Source organism: Solanum verrucosum, unplaced genomic scaffold (assembly GCF_900185275.1).
Source record: "Solanum verrucosum unplaced genomic scaffold, falcon-dt-bn FXZP01000004.1, whole genome shotgun sequence".
NCBI lineage: Eukaryota > Viridiplantae > Streptophyta > Magnoliopsida > Solanales > Solanaceae > Solanum > Solanum verrucosum.
In genome coordinates, this window is record NW_026020212.1 from 511,683 (window position 1) to 526,281 (window position 14,599).

Genomic DNA, 14,599 nt, shown 5'->3' on the forward strand with positions numbered 1-14,599 from the left:
GTATCCAAACTCGGTACATTAAAGTATTCAAAATGATGGTCTATCTTAAAATAAAAAAATACCAAATAAATAAAGCCTTAAAAACATAAATATATATACCATCAAGTACATTAAACCAATAATGATCTATAGCGACACTTAATTAATGACTATTAAATATATTCTTTTTTTTTAGAGACAATTGGTATATGTTTCTAAAGCCTATAAAAATATAAAATATTGAATTTTATGACAATTAACTAATATTGATAGAACTTTACCACTTTTTGTTAATGTGCATATTTAATATAGTTAAACACTATTTTTGTTATAATGATAGCATATGGAAAAACTAACTTTCTTTTATGCTCATAAAAATCATCAAGCCTTGAAAAGAACATAACATTGCTGACTACCAACCTTATAATTCAGTGAAATAAATTAATTTGAATAGTTTATCATCACAATTGAATCATAAATAGAGATGAGCCAGTAAGTTTCCATTCGTAAGAACACATTTTTTTAGAATTCACTATAAAATCTTTTGTGCTAAAATAAATAAGTTCAATCGTAGAACTTTCACCTTTAAATTATGTTGCCAAATTGCAATTACCGTCTGTTTCAACTCCAATTTCCTGCAAAATGTAGATGGACTTTTTCCTTAAAAAATACTAGTATACGTACCCATGCGTTGCGCGGATATATTAATTTTTTGATTATTTAATTTCAGAAAATATAAAATAGTTCAAATACTTTTACACGTTTGTCATGTATTAATTTTATGTTGTATTAATAAAAAAAAAAAAAATTCATATTAACAATTTATTAGTTCAAACTTTTCACATGAAATATTATTAAATGACCTTTTTTTGCATATTATTTTCTTTGAATAAAAAAGGTTCAAAATATTTTTTACATCCTTAAATTAGTATAAGATTAGAATTGAAAAATAATAGTTCTTTTTTGTACAATTTTCTTTAAGAATCTATGGATAGATTTCTATATTCTAAAAGTTAAAGACAGTTCATTTATCTTAAGTATACTAATAGTTTAAAAAAATTACTTTTCAAATAAATAACATATAATATGATTTCATCACTTCGTTCTATAATTTATTTATTTTAAAAGAAAATATTTAACTATAGCTTATTATTTTCTACCCATTAATATTTCTGTTATTTATAAAAAAAGATATGGTTATTATTTTTATCAACATAATGTTTTTTTGTAGTGCTTTATTATGATAAAAATTAATGAGGTTATTTAATTATTTGTATGCAGTTTATATAACTGTAGTTATCCCATTTTGAAAAAATAAATAAATTTTATTTTTAAATTAATTCTTTTAAAAATTAATATATTTACTAATACGTACTGTTCATATTCATAATTGAATAACCCAGCATATATGCTGCATGTCTTATTTTCTTTTGCCTTTACTTTTTGAAGAAAAACATATCTATCTTTATTTTTATAATTATTTTTAAAAAAACTATCCATATTTATTTTTATAATTATTTAAGTTTGAAAAAAGAGATTTAATTTTCATGTTTGTTATTTTTTTTTCTATTGCATGTATGTTATTTTGGGTTGGAGATAAATGATTTATTGTGCACCTATGATTTAGGAGCATGTTTTTTTGGATAAGTTATTTGAAAAAAAATTGTAATTTTTAATATGGATAAGTTAAGCAGGTGAAATTTTTGATTATCTATTGTTAATAATAAATACTTTAAAAATTTACTTTGAAAATTTTTTTCATGATAAAAGTATGATCCAAAATAATTAGGCGAAGCAGTTCTTAATCAGTTACCTTTTTTGAAGGATTCCTTCATAAAATTACCATACGAAAATTTAAAATTGTGCTTAATAATTAAAAAAAATAACTGCAATAATAATTGGAGATAAATTAATTAATTTTAATCATCACAGGAGACAAAAACTTGCCTTGTAGTTGCTATTCAAAAGGGGTAAAAAAAAATCATGATTTACACTTTTCTAGTAAGCATATTTAGTGAATTTGCAAATAAATAAATTTATTTTTATTCTTAACAAAATCTAATTTTTTATTTTATTAATTTTTTGTTAATCAGTTTTAAAGAGTTCGTGTATAGGTGGAAATGAAATGGAAGGTTGTAAAATCGACTATTTAAATTCTAATTGTAAATAAAAGTTTAATATTAGAAAAAAAATGATAATATTTAGTTAGTAATTCAGTTTTATATTCACATTTTATATAAATATTTTTTAAAATTTTAAAGCGGATCATTTAAATTTTAAATTTTTTAATCGTTATGTTAATATAAATTTTATATATTATTTTAAATGGTTATATCACGATAAATTTAAGTAATTCTTTAATAAAACTTAATTTTTAAAATTTTAGTTTAGAATTTAATATGATTACAAATTACAAATAATTAATTTTAATAAGGAAAATATTTTTCTATGATGCAATAGGATTTTAGGAATTCTATTTTGTGACTTTTGTCTTATAAAGCATAAGTTATAAATTTATCCAAACATGCTCTAATAAAAAAAGATAGAATTATCAAAGATGTCCCATCTATAAGACAAATAATAGTTTTATCGAACTTTATAGGAAAACGTAAATAACATATGTTTAAACATCATACTCTTCACAACAATACTACTTAAAGGCCATAAAATAAAAACTAAACTAAATAAACAGAAGGCTTAAAAGACTGGATAATGCGCGATCCTTAAAACTAATTAGGCCAACTAATTAATTAGTCTAAATAGAAATGTTAAAATTTAAGATTATAATAAATATTATCCTTAAACGGTTATGATTAGTTTTAAAACTAAAATATTTTGTTTCTAATTTTAAACTTATATTTTTTAAAAATTAATTAACCACTCTCAATTCAAAATTTTGAATTTAGAATTTAAAAATATAAATTAAAAATATTATGTAACTCTTTAAAAAAATAATTTTTATAATTTTTAAATAGTTTCTTACTTCATTATTAGAAAGTATCAAAAAAACAAAATCAACACACTAATTATTCGATTAATTAAAACTTAAGCATCAAACCAACAAACTCAAAATATACTACTAAAATAGTATAGAATCTTAGATAACTTCAACAAAATATTGAGATCATTTCATGATTGTTTACACAATCAAATAAAAACATATGTTAAAATTTTGTATTAAATTTATGATCATGACAAATTTTTCTTGCGCTTAGATTAAAAATCTATATAAAAAAAAGAAAAATAAATTAATACGGTGAACAAATTTGTTAAATTCTAAAATAAAAAATTATAAATACTTACCTCTAGTGTTGATTTTATACCCCAAGAATCTTCCAAATATTAAACTGTCACATTTTGAAGTGACACACAAACACACTAAAAAAATATCAAAATTTAAAATTTAGATTGAACAATTTTAGCAAAAATGAAGAACAATGAATATACATATAAATAAGACAGATAAAAGAAGAACAAAAACTGATACAAAGAAAAGAAAGTTGAAAGAATGGTTTGCCAACATCACTGTAGTATTAGTATATATATAAATAAATAGTTTCAATTCTGTAACCGTTTTTTTAAAACTCATTAATTAGAGAGATTTGCAAATCGTGTGTTTGAATTCTATTGAAATATAAAATTTATTTTTAAAACTCTTTTTGTGAATTTAAACCGTTTATGCACTTTTTAGAAATCTGCTAAACAAATTCAGTTTTTTTTTCAATGCTACTTTTTTTTTTAAAAAAAAAATCAGCATCCAAAAAAAAAAAAAAGCAGATTTAAAAGTTATTTAAAAAACAGCTTTATACGATATTAAAAAGCAATTTTTTTATACGATAATAAAAATAAAATAGACTTTTTTTTGTGATGACATTTGTCAGCGTTTTTATATAAAAATAGATGACATTCATTTTGTCCGTGTTTATATAAATGCATTTTTTTTTATAAAAAAGGTATAAATTAGTTTTTAAAAAAAATATTAAATCTGTCCTAGATATAAAAAAATTTTAAATTGAATTTTGAATATTTTAACTGATTTGAAGTGGAGTTTTATAACCAATTGATTTTGACACTTGTGTTTTTATTTCAAATTTTGAATTTAGAATATTTAATTAGTTATATAATATTTAATTATTTACAATTTAAAATTTTGAATTTTGTGGTGCTGACATGTGTCCTTTTTTCTTCTCTTATTATATATAGATAGATGTGAAATTGATCTGAATATAATGGATAATACCAAAGTCCAAAAGGGAAACTGATACTTTGCAAAATGTTTGATGAAATTGGACCATGTACACCTTAAAAAAAATCTAAGTACTTTTTTAAATTTCATAGGTTGGCGCCTTATTAATTTGCCACTTGGCAACTATTGAAATTTGTTCTTATCTTAAAAAATAACTGTAAATTTTAATTTTTAAAAAGGTAACTAATACCAAGTGACGATTCATTTTTTGTTTGCACGTTAATTTCAAATTTAAATAAATCTTTAATTGATTTTAGAAACTGTAAATTTTTTATTTTGAAAAAAAATAATATTTTAATAGAATTTTTTTTCTCAATTAGATACAAACTTAAGAAATTAAAATTATTTTTTGAATTTTAAAATTGTTGAATATTTGTGGTGTTGGCACATGACATTTTTTACTTCTCCTATTATATATATATATATTTTAAAATTGTTGAATATTTGTGGTGCTGACACATGATATTTTTTACTTCTCCTATTATATATTGATAGATATATATAGAGAGAGATATAAATATATAGATATAATTTTATAAATTGGATATTTTTTGAAATTTTTAAAATTTCCTAGATTAAATTGTTTTAAAAAGAAAATCAATATTTACAAATTTATAAATTCAATTTTTTTAAAAATAAAATATAGATTTTTTTTGTGTTCTGACATTTGTCAGTGTTTATGTAAATTGACGATATTTGTCAGTGTTTATATAAGTGCATTTTTTTTTAAAAAAAAAAGGTAGTATAAGTTAGTTTTTTTAAAAAAAATAGTAAATCTATCCTAGATTCAATTTTAAAAAAAAATCTATTTAACGTGATTTGAAGTGGAGATTTATAACCAATTGATCTTTATTTGACATGTGTATTTTTATTTCAAATTTTGAATTTAGATTATTTAATTAGTTATATAATATTTAATTATTTATAATTTAAAATTCTGAAAATTTGTGGTGCTGACATGTGTCATTTTTTCTTCTCCTATTTTATATATATATTATTATTATTATTATTATTATTATAATTTAAAATCCAAAAATTGAGAATAATTCAAATACAATACTTTTTTTAATAATACGAAATATATAATATAATATCTCATTTAATTTTAAGAATTTATATAAAATTATTTTCAAAAAATAAAATAGTAGATTATTATTCAAACTAATTACACATCATTAATTTTAATTATTTTAAAAATATTAAATAAAATTTTGTGGGAAATTGTATTAAATTTAAACATGAAAAAAGTAGTTAGTTTGCATTTTATAAGGAATAAATTCAATTTATTATTGTTTTTCAAAAAGAGACTAAATCAACCGTTTGTAACGTACATGATTTTAAACTGTCTTAAAATTTTGTATAGTTTTTAAAATGGTTGTTTATTATTTTATATATATATATATATATATATATAGAAATTAGATTATTATTTATTATTTAATATAATTAGAAATTAGAAATTTTGTGATGCTGACATGCGGCACTCTTTCCTCTCCTATTATTTATAGATAGATTAGCAAATCAAGAGAGTTTTATTATATATAGTTTTCTGTTTCACCTCTCGTATTAAATAACTATATAAAGAAGAAATTGTCAAATTTAGAATTTCAAAATATTATTAATAAGATTAGTTTAGTAAACACATGCCTAATTAAGAAATTTATTAAATATTGTGTCAAGTTAACATGAGTCAAATAAATTGAAACAAAAAAGTATCTTTTCTCTCCTTTTAAAAAAAAAGCATATAACTTCAAAATCTCAAACATGAGAAAGTAAATTGGCAGAATTGTCAAAGAATGATCATTCATTCACACATATCAATATATCATGTGTGTCTGATGTCTTACAATTGTAACATTGAATTTCAAATAATTAACATAATTCCATTTTTAAAACTCATGAATAGCTCCAGAAAGTATAGATCAAATTAAGCAAAGTGTAAAAATGAAGGAAAGAAAATGAACAAAACTAACACAAAGAATACACAAATATGAGAAACTTCCTTAGTTTATCTTGAAAAAAAGAAACAAACAAACAGTACCAAAAATCACAGAGATAATTAATAAAATTAACTATGATTTTTCAACTCTTCTAAATACATGAAATCGCACATGATTAAATTGCAAATCCATAAGTACATTCATCAAAACAGATGGTCAGGTTTATATTGTCGAAACAAATTTTCAGCAAAAAATAATGCTATGGTTGAAAAGTTTTTGAGATTTCGAGAGATATTCCAAAGTAACAAAGCTCGTTTGGATGTCTTGAGCTTATATATATATATATATATATGTTCTTCCGAAGTCGTACTAATCACTAATTTACTTTTCTCCTTCAATTTCTTGAATGTTATGTCAAGCAAATAGCTAGAAGGACGCTGCTATCAACAAGCATTCTAGTTATTCGCCCGAGATAGCACTAAAGAAATTGAAAAGAGAAAAATTAAAGTTGTGATTGATACGACCTTGGAAGAATATATATAAGCTGATCAAGACATCCAAACGAGCTTTGTTACTTTGGAACTATCATCCGAAATCTTTAAAACTTTCAAACTATAGCATTTCATTTTGCTGAAAATGCTTAAATGTTATTTTCTGCTGAAAAATTATTTTGTCTTACTTTTGAAAACTAGAAACAAGTAATTTAGAAAAAAGATGGGATCCATTGGGTCATATGGACACTTTCCTTTTGTAGGTGTATAATTCTTTCTGGTCAAAGTAGATGCATGCTTTTTGTGTGAGCTAACTACTAGTCCAACAACTTTGGTACATGCATAAATTTTGAGTGCATACATAGTTCATTTGAAGTTGATGAAATAAACATGAACTATAATGACAGATTTTGAACATATATATAATATACTATTTTCTTTGTTTCAATTTATATATTTTAATTTTCTTTTTAACCATTTCCATAATGAAGGATATATTTATATATGTCATTTAACTCGGTTTCAGTTCACATTTATACCCTTTAACTTTGGGTGTGGACAAGTAGACAATTGAACTTATATAAAGTTGAACAAGTAAACACATGAGTCTTACGTGACATAATACACATAGGACTCAAATTGCCATGTAGGATGTCATGTAGGACGTGCGTGTCTATTTGTTCAACTTTATAAAAGTTGAAGTGCCTACTTGTGCAAACCCAAAGTTGAAGGGCATAAGTGTAAATTGAGGTCAAATTAAAGGACATAATACATAAAAATGTCCTTTAATTTGGTCTCATTTCACATTTACGTTCTCCAACTTTGGATGTGCAAAAGTAGACACTTAAACTTGTGTAAAGTTAAACAAATAGACACATGCGTCCTACGTGACATCCTACATGACAATTTGTGTCCTATGTGTATTATGTCACATAAAATTCATGTGTCTACTTGATCAACTCTATAGTGAAGTACTCATTTTACCTTTCATTGTTTTTTCCACCTTCTTGTATTATATTATTCAATAATTCTTTTCCTTGAAACAGTCCAAGAGCCAGAATTTATAAAAGGAAATTTAAAATATAAAATAATAAATATATCTAGCTAGTAATTAACCCTTAAAGGTAAAGATAGGAAAATTTCTCAAATAAAGCATAATCATGAAAACATTTTTTGTTGGTTGAAATAAGAGATATCCTCCAATTCTAGTCATTATTTTACACTAAACAGATTAGAGTGCTAATGATCAATTCTAGCCATTGTCTTACACTAAACAGATTTGAGTGCTAATGATCAGGGTATAAAATCAAACCGAAAATCGAACCAAATAGTAAATTGAGTCAAATCGGAAAAAAAACCCGACTAGCAGTTTGGTTTGATTTGGTTTGGTATTGGAAAAAAAAAACCCAACTATATTTGGGTTGGTTTGGTTTTAACTAAAAAAAATCAACCCGAGACCAAACCAATCCGACATTATATAGATAATTTTAAAAGTTTATTTTATACATAAAAATATTTACTTTGATATTATTTTTAAATATAACTTATACTTTTCATAGTTTTTATCTTTTAATATATTATTTCAAGTTTGAAACTTAGAATTCCCAATGGTCGAATAAAGATTATAGTCCATAGATCGATGTTGATAATTATAATAAAGTTTAAATCAAAATAAAAATCAAATTAATACTAATGCAAAAAGAAAATCAACTCAACAGTAAGAATGACAATAATATTGAAATTTATTTTTTAGTTTTACATTGGTTTAGACAATTAAATGTATAATCTAATTTTAATTTTCTTTAATATTTATCATGTAACTAATACTTAGTAAACTTATTTTAGCATGATTTAGTACTTTTAAATTATGATCATTGACTTATTAATTTTTAATATTTATTTTTCACGATTTCATTATTATTTTTTGTTGTATATTTTAGTGTCATTAATCATATCATGTTTTGTTTTATTTTCTTAAGAAACACCTTAGATAGTTGTATTTTGGTAGGACTAGAGAAATATTTGAAGTACAAATAAATTATATGTTTGTATGAATACTTTAACGGAAAAACCCAAAAAAAATCTAGAAAAACCCGAGTCGGGACACAACATTTTAAAATTGTGATGGTGTTGCACCAGGGATCAACTACTCTTAGCCTATTTTTAATTTTCTTGATAATGAATGAATCGACTCAGTGTATCTACGATGAGGTTCCAGGAGGTATGTTATCAGTTGATGACACATACTGCTCAGACTCACAATGGAGTAAATGCTAAGCTTTGAGTTTGACAACAAATTAAAGATACAATACTTGAATTGCAAATTCAAATATGTAACATATGATGATGTTGCGGAGGTGAAGCTTGATACAATTTTCGTACTAGACTAAACTTACAAGTGTTAGTAATTTACAACATATTGACAAGCATTATCTCAAAATTATAATGATTACAATCACCCTTCACCTATTTTTAAAAAAAAATATAAATTTAAAAAATACTTTTACCGATTAAGGGATAGAAAAGTTACGAATAAAATCAATTCAAGCTTTTGAAATTTAGCCTCCTTAAATAAAAATATCTTATTCTTACAATAGAATTTTCAAATTGATCAAATTTCAAAATAAATATGAATCACCTATTAAAACATTAAAAAATAACTTGTACATCAAAGGTGGGTCACTAAAATAGAACAGAATACAAACATCAACTTGTGTTGAACAAGTGGAAACTTTAGTACACTAGCCTTTTTATTTTTTCATGATAAAGGGAAACATGATACTTTGTAGGATGTGATTTTTCCTAATTCATTAATTCACCAAAAGTAGAAAACACGACGCCATAATCATGCGCCGCAAAGTTATCTCTAAAGTTGAAAATATAACGCTACTTATTTTTCTATATAATTTTTTTATTGTATATATAATAATAATAATAATAAAAAAAAAAAGGATTGAAATAGTTTTCTGATTAACCATATACAGTATTACACTGTTTATACTTAGGGTGTACAGGGCTGGGTTGGTTCGATTTTTTTTAATATCAAATCAAATCAAATTATTTGTATCGGATTTTTAAATTTAACCAAATCAAACCAATTAAACTCGGATTTTTTCGGGTTTTTTCGGGTTTTTCCGGTAAATTATTCATACAAACATATAATTTATTTATACTTCAAATATTTCTTTAGTCCTACCAAAATACAACTATCTAAGGTGTTACTTAAGAAAATAACACAAAATATGATATGAGTAATGACACTAAAATATCCAACAAAAAAATAATAATAATGAAATTGCGTAAAACAAATATTACAAATTAACAAGTCATAATGAAAATGATCATAATTTAAAAGTACTAAATCATGCTAAAATAAATTTAATAAGTATTAGTTACATGACTAAATATTAAAGGAAATTAAAATTAGATTATGTATTTGAATTGTCTAAACTAATGTAAAACAAAGGAACAAATATTCAATATTATTGTCATTCTTCGTGTTGAATTGATTTTCTTTTCGTATTAGTATTAATTTGATTTTGATTTAAGCTTTATTATAATTACCAACATCTGTGGACTATAATCTTTATTGAACCATTCAGAATTCTAAGTTTCAAACTTGAAATAATATATTAAAAGATAAAAACTATGATAAAGTATAAGAAATATTTAAAAATTATATCAAAGAAAATATTTTTATGTATAAAATAAAATTTTAAAATTATATTTATAATGTCGGGTTAGTTTGATCTCGGGTTGGTTTTTTTTAGTTAAAACCAAACCAACCCAAATATAGTCGGGGTTTTTTTTTCCAATACCAAACCAAGTCAACCCAACCACTAGTCGGATTTTTTTCTCGATTTGACTCGATTTGCGGTTTGGTTCAATTTTCGATTCTATAAATTGTGTAATAATTGGCCGGAGATAAACCCCCGGACCTCTACTAGCTCCACAGCTCCACTCCGGCTTCCGACACATCTCACCCCTAGTACTAGCCCCCAATGCCCACCATTTTCACACCCTACCCCCAACTTCAACTCTATAATTTTTATCTTAATTACATATATATATCATTTAGTAAATTTTATGCTTAACTATAAACACACGCACAAAAAAAAAACGAGAGAAATAGTTCTTTATCAATTTTTTAAAAAGTTTACACGAGATTTAGAGAACTTAATTTTCACATATAAAATTTTTTAAAAGATCATTTTCTTCTATTTAAATTATAAGAGAGTAAGATATCTCATTTTCTAAAAAAAAAAGATACTTATGAAAAAATATTTTTCATAATACATGAAAGAAAAGCCAAAAACATTGAAAGAAGTATAAACTCCACACTAGCAATCACCTAACCAAAAGGGCGAATCACCCAAATGGCCTGACCTAACCCAAAGTGATCGTGCTCTTAATTGAAGATGTTCAAGACCCTCAAAATTGAATATTCTAGTAGAGAAATAGGAAAAAATAGGTCTAACGAGGATAACATGAGAAGAAGAGAGCAAACTTATAGCCAAAAACAACTTGCCGGAACCAGAAAATGCTCACAACTTTTGGTCCGGCAAGTCATCCTTGGCTGTAATTTCACTCTCTTCATCTTCATGCAAACCTTATAAACCAAACATTTTAGACTTGTCTATCAAATGGATGTTGGCAAGGTGAGTATATATAGGCTAGGAAATTAAGTGATTGCTATATACGTGTCCCACCCTTGTACGTTTTGGACATGGCTAGTAGGTCCATTTAACATCCACCAAAATAATTAGGGGCTTTATCATGTCAATGTATATTTTATCAGAGTAAATATCTTAAAAGGTCACTCAAGTATGTGAAATTATTTGAGAAAGTCACGCAACTTATGGATTTTCTTTTATAAAATCACTCAACTTAAGTTATTTTTTTAGAAAATCATTATAACCAAAAGATAAAAGAGATAATTGCACAAACTACCCTTCAAGTTTAGTTTTGTAATACTTACTTCCATTATAGTTTATAATATGATGTTTATTTCTCTAATTTTATAAATTTTAAATATTTTTTTTATTTTTAATATTTATTTCCTTAACCTAATTATTATTAACACAAAAATTTATGATTTAACTAAATTTTCCTTTATCATATATTATTTAATTTAAATAGTTATAACATCTTTTATTCAAGTTATCAAAAAAATCTAACTTCGCAAAACAAACTCATTTTTTATTCTATATAAATATGCACGCCACACTAAATAATATCATATTAAACACTAATATCAAATATTCGACCCATAAATTAAAATGAAATTTTAATTCAAAACCACGCAAACAGAACTACTGAAGGGATATTCAAAAACTAGCTAGTATCCAATAGTTAGTTGAAATAATTTTTTGAAAAAACTTTTGCAAGGTGGGGAAAAAATGAATTGTTCTTTTTCTTAAAAACATCTCAGGTTGACGAAGGAAGAAAAAGAGTGAAGAATTTGGGGGGTGGGGGAAAAAAAGGGAAGAATTTGAGGGGTGGGTGGGGGGTTTATCTTAGCCTCATCATGTCATCCATGTCCAATTCCAGTTGGGTTGGGAGGAGATGAGGAGATGATTCGGTTTTGGAGTCATCAAATTTGGATTTGTCCGATTAATTTTGAAGTATTGGTGTATATGCATTTTATTATCAAAAAAATATATTAAGTGTATATATTGGTGGGTATAAATTATGATAAAATATGATGAAACCCGAGCCAAGGTGAATTAATGGTTAATGCTTGGACAATTGAGTTGATATTAATTAAGTTAAGACAATTACTAAAAATAAAATAAGAGAAATAAGCATAATATTAAACTACAATAGAAGTAAGTATTACCAAACTAAACTTGAAGGGTAGTTTGTGCAATTATTTTTTTAATCTTTGGCTATAATGATTTTCTAGAAAAATAATTTAAGTTGAGTGATTTTATAAAAGAAAATCCAGAAGTTGAGTGACTTTATTGATATAAAATCAAGTTGAATGACTTTCTCAAATACTTTCACATACTTGAGTGACCTTTTAAGATATTTACTCATTTTATCATGGTTTAAATTTTAACAGAAATAAAATTCTTTCCATCGACTTAAGGCTTTTTGATACCTGTGTATTGGAAGGTATCAAATACATTTTGTAATAATCAACATATGTGCAATTTAACTCTCAACACCATCATTATAAATAAAAAAAAAGGTAAGACACATTATTTGTACAATTTTTGTTTGATTCTTTTTATTTGTTTATAAATAATGAATCTTGCACATAAGATACCCTCAAAAGTTTGTGGTAAAATGAATAATATTGCTCCATTCTTTACCAAGACTCTCACGTTTGAATCAAATAAATAAAACTGTCTTTATTTAAAAAGCTTAAGCTGATATAACTTTTCAACACAAATTCATATACTACAAAAAAATGCTCAATTTATGGCGGTTAACTTGAGGGAGTTTTTAAAAACTCCACTATTAATACATTTTGTAGCGTTTTTTCTAACTCCCACAATATAAAACTTTTTGTGGTAATTTTATTAAGGGGGTTAGAGAATTTTCATAAGTTAGAATAGTTTGTGGCGATTATCGACCCCTCAAAATTTGTTTTGTTACTTTTCAAATTTATATATATAAAGAATTAATGTTGAAAGTTAATTTCATTATATATACACATTCTCCTTCTTCATTTCAGTTGGATTGTAATCTTTTATTCTTTAGTTTTTAATCTATTAAGATAAACTTAAATATTTTTTCTACTTTGTATATCCAATTTCACTTCAAAGTTTTCTCTTATATATAGTAGTACTACAATTTGTATTAAGATATCTTATAAAGCCATATTCATTAATATTTATTTTTGCTTAAATTTTAATTTTATTTAAGCTTTTGTAATACTAAAGTCAAATTAAGCAATTAGTTACTTATTAATAATCATTAAAAATAAAAAGCTTATTCTGTGCATCAAAAATAAATAGTAATATTATTCCCTCCAAAACATTAAAAATAGACTTAAAACAAAAATTTCCCACTAATTCCCTTAAAATTTCAAACCAACCAAATAACTACCCCCACTTCCCACGTAAAATTCCTACACCCAAATCCCATATCATTTTCTCCCTAAACTTATTACTTTTCCTTCACACTCTCCTCTTTACCTTTACCTCTAATTCCTTTTTTACTTCATTTTCAGGCAATCTTTTGGGTGAGTGTGAATTTTAAGTTTTTGCTAAATAATTTTTTCTCCTGTAGGTTTTGCACAATGGAATAGATGGTAAATAATTTTTTGAATATAAATATTGATCTTAATTTTTTAAATGTAAATATTGATCTTAGTATTATTTAATTTGTAGACATTTCGTATTTTACAAGTTGTTAAACCTAATGCATTAATGCCTTTACATATTTTAGGATTTGTTAAAATTTTCATCACATCGTAAAGTTATTTATAGGGGACCTTTAATTGATTTCAGGTAAGCCTCAATTTTATTTTTATTTAGTTAAATATCATGTAATAGTTTTATTCTTGATTGAAATTTGACTAGTGCAAATTAAAGGATAATTTTGCACATGAGATTGTGATCAATACAAGTATAACTTAAAAATATGTATTTTCCTATTCCGTACACCTAGTTTTGTTTCCGTAGAAATAATCATGAAATCGTTATTATTCACATAAGTGTGTATGAGAGAACATCAAAATAAAATTCTCTCATCCATAATTTTATATTTTTTTCAAACCAAAGCTTTATATGAATTTGCTTTGTGAATGAACTGAACTTTGATTAATTTTTTCAAGACATACAAAAATATATATGTATCAATATATATTTATCTAATTATGTTTTTTTTTTTGTTTCAGATTGATCCGGGGATAGAGCTTACTTCACCTTGGATAAGAGATTGACTAGCAACAACCTAAATCACCAAACAAATGCTATAGAATTTTTTATATT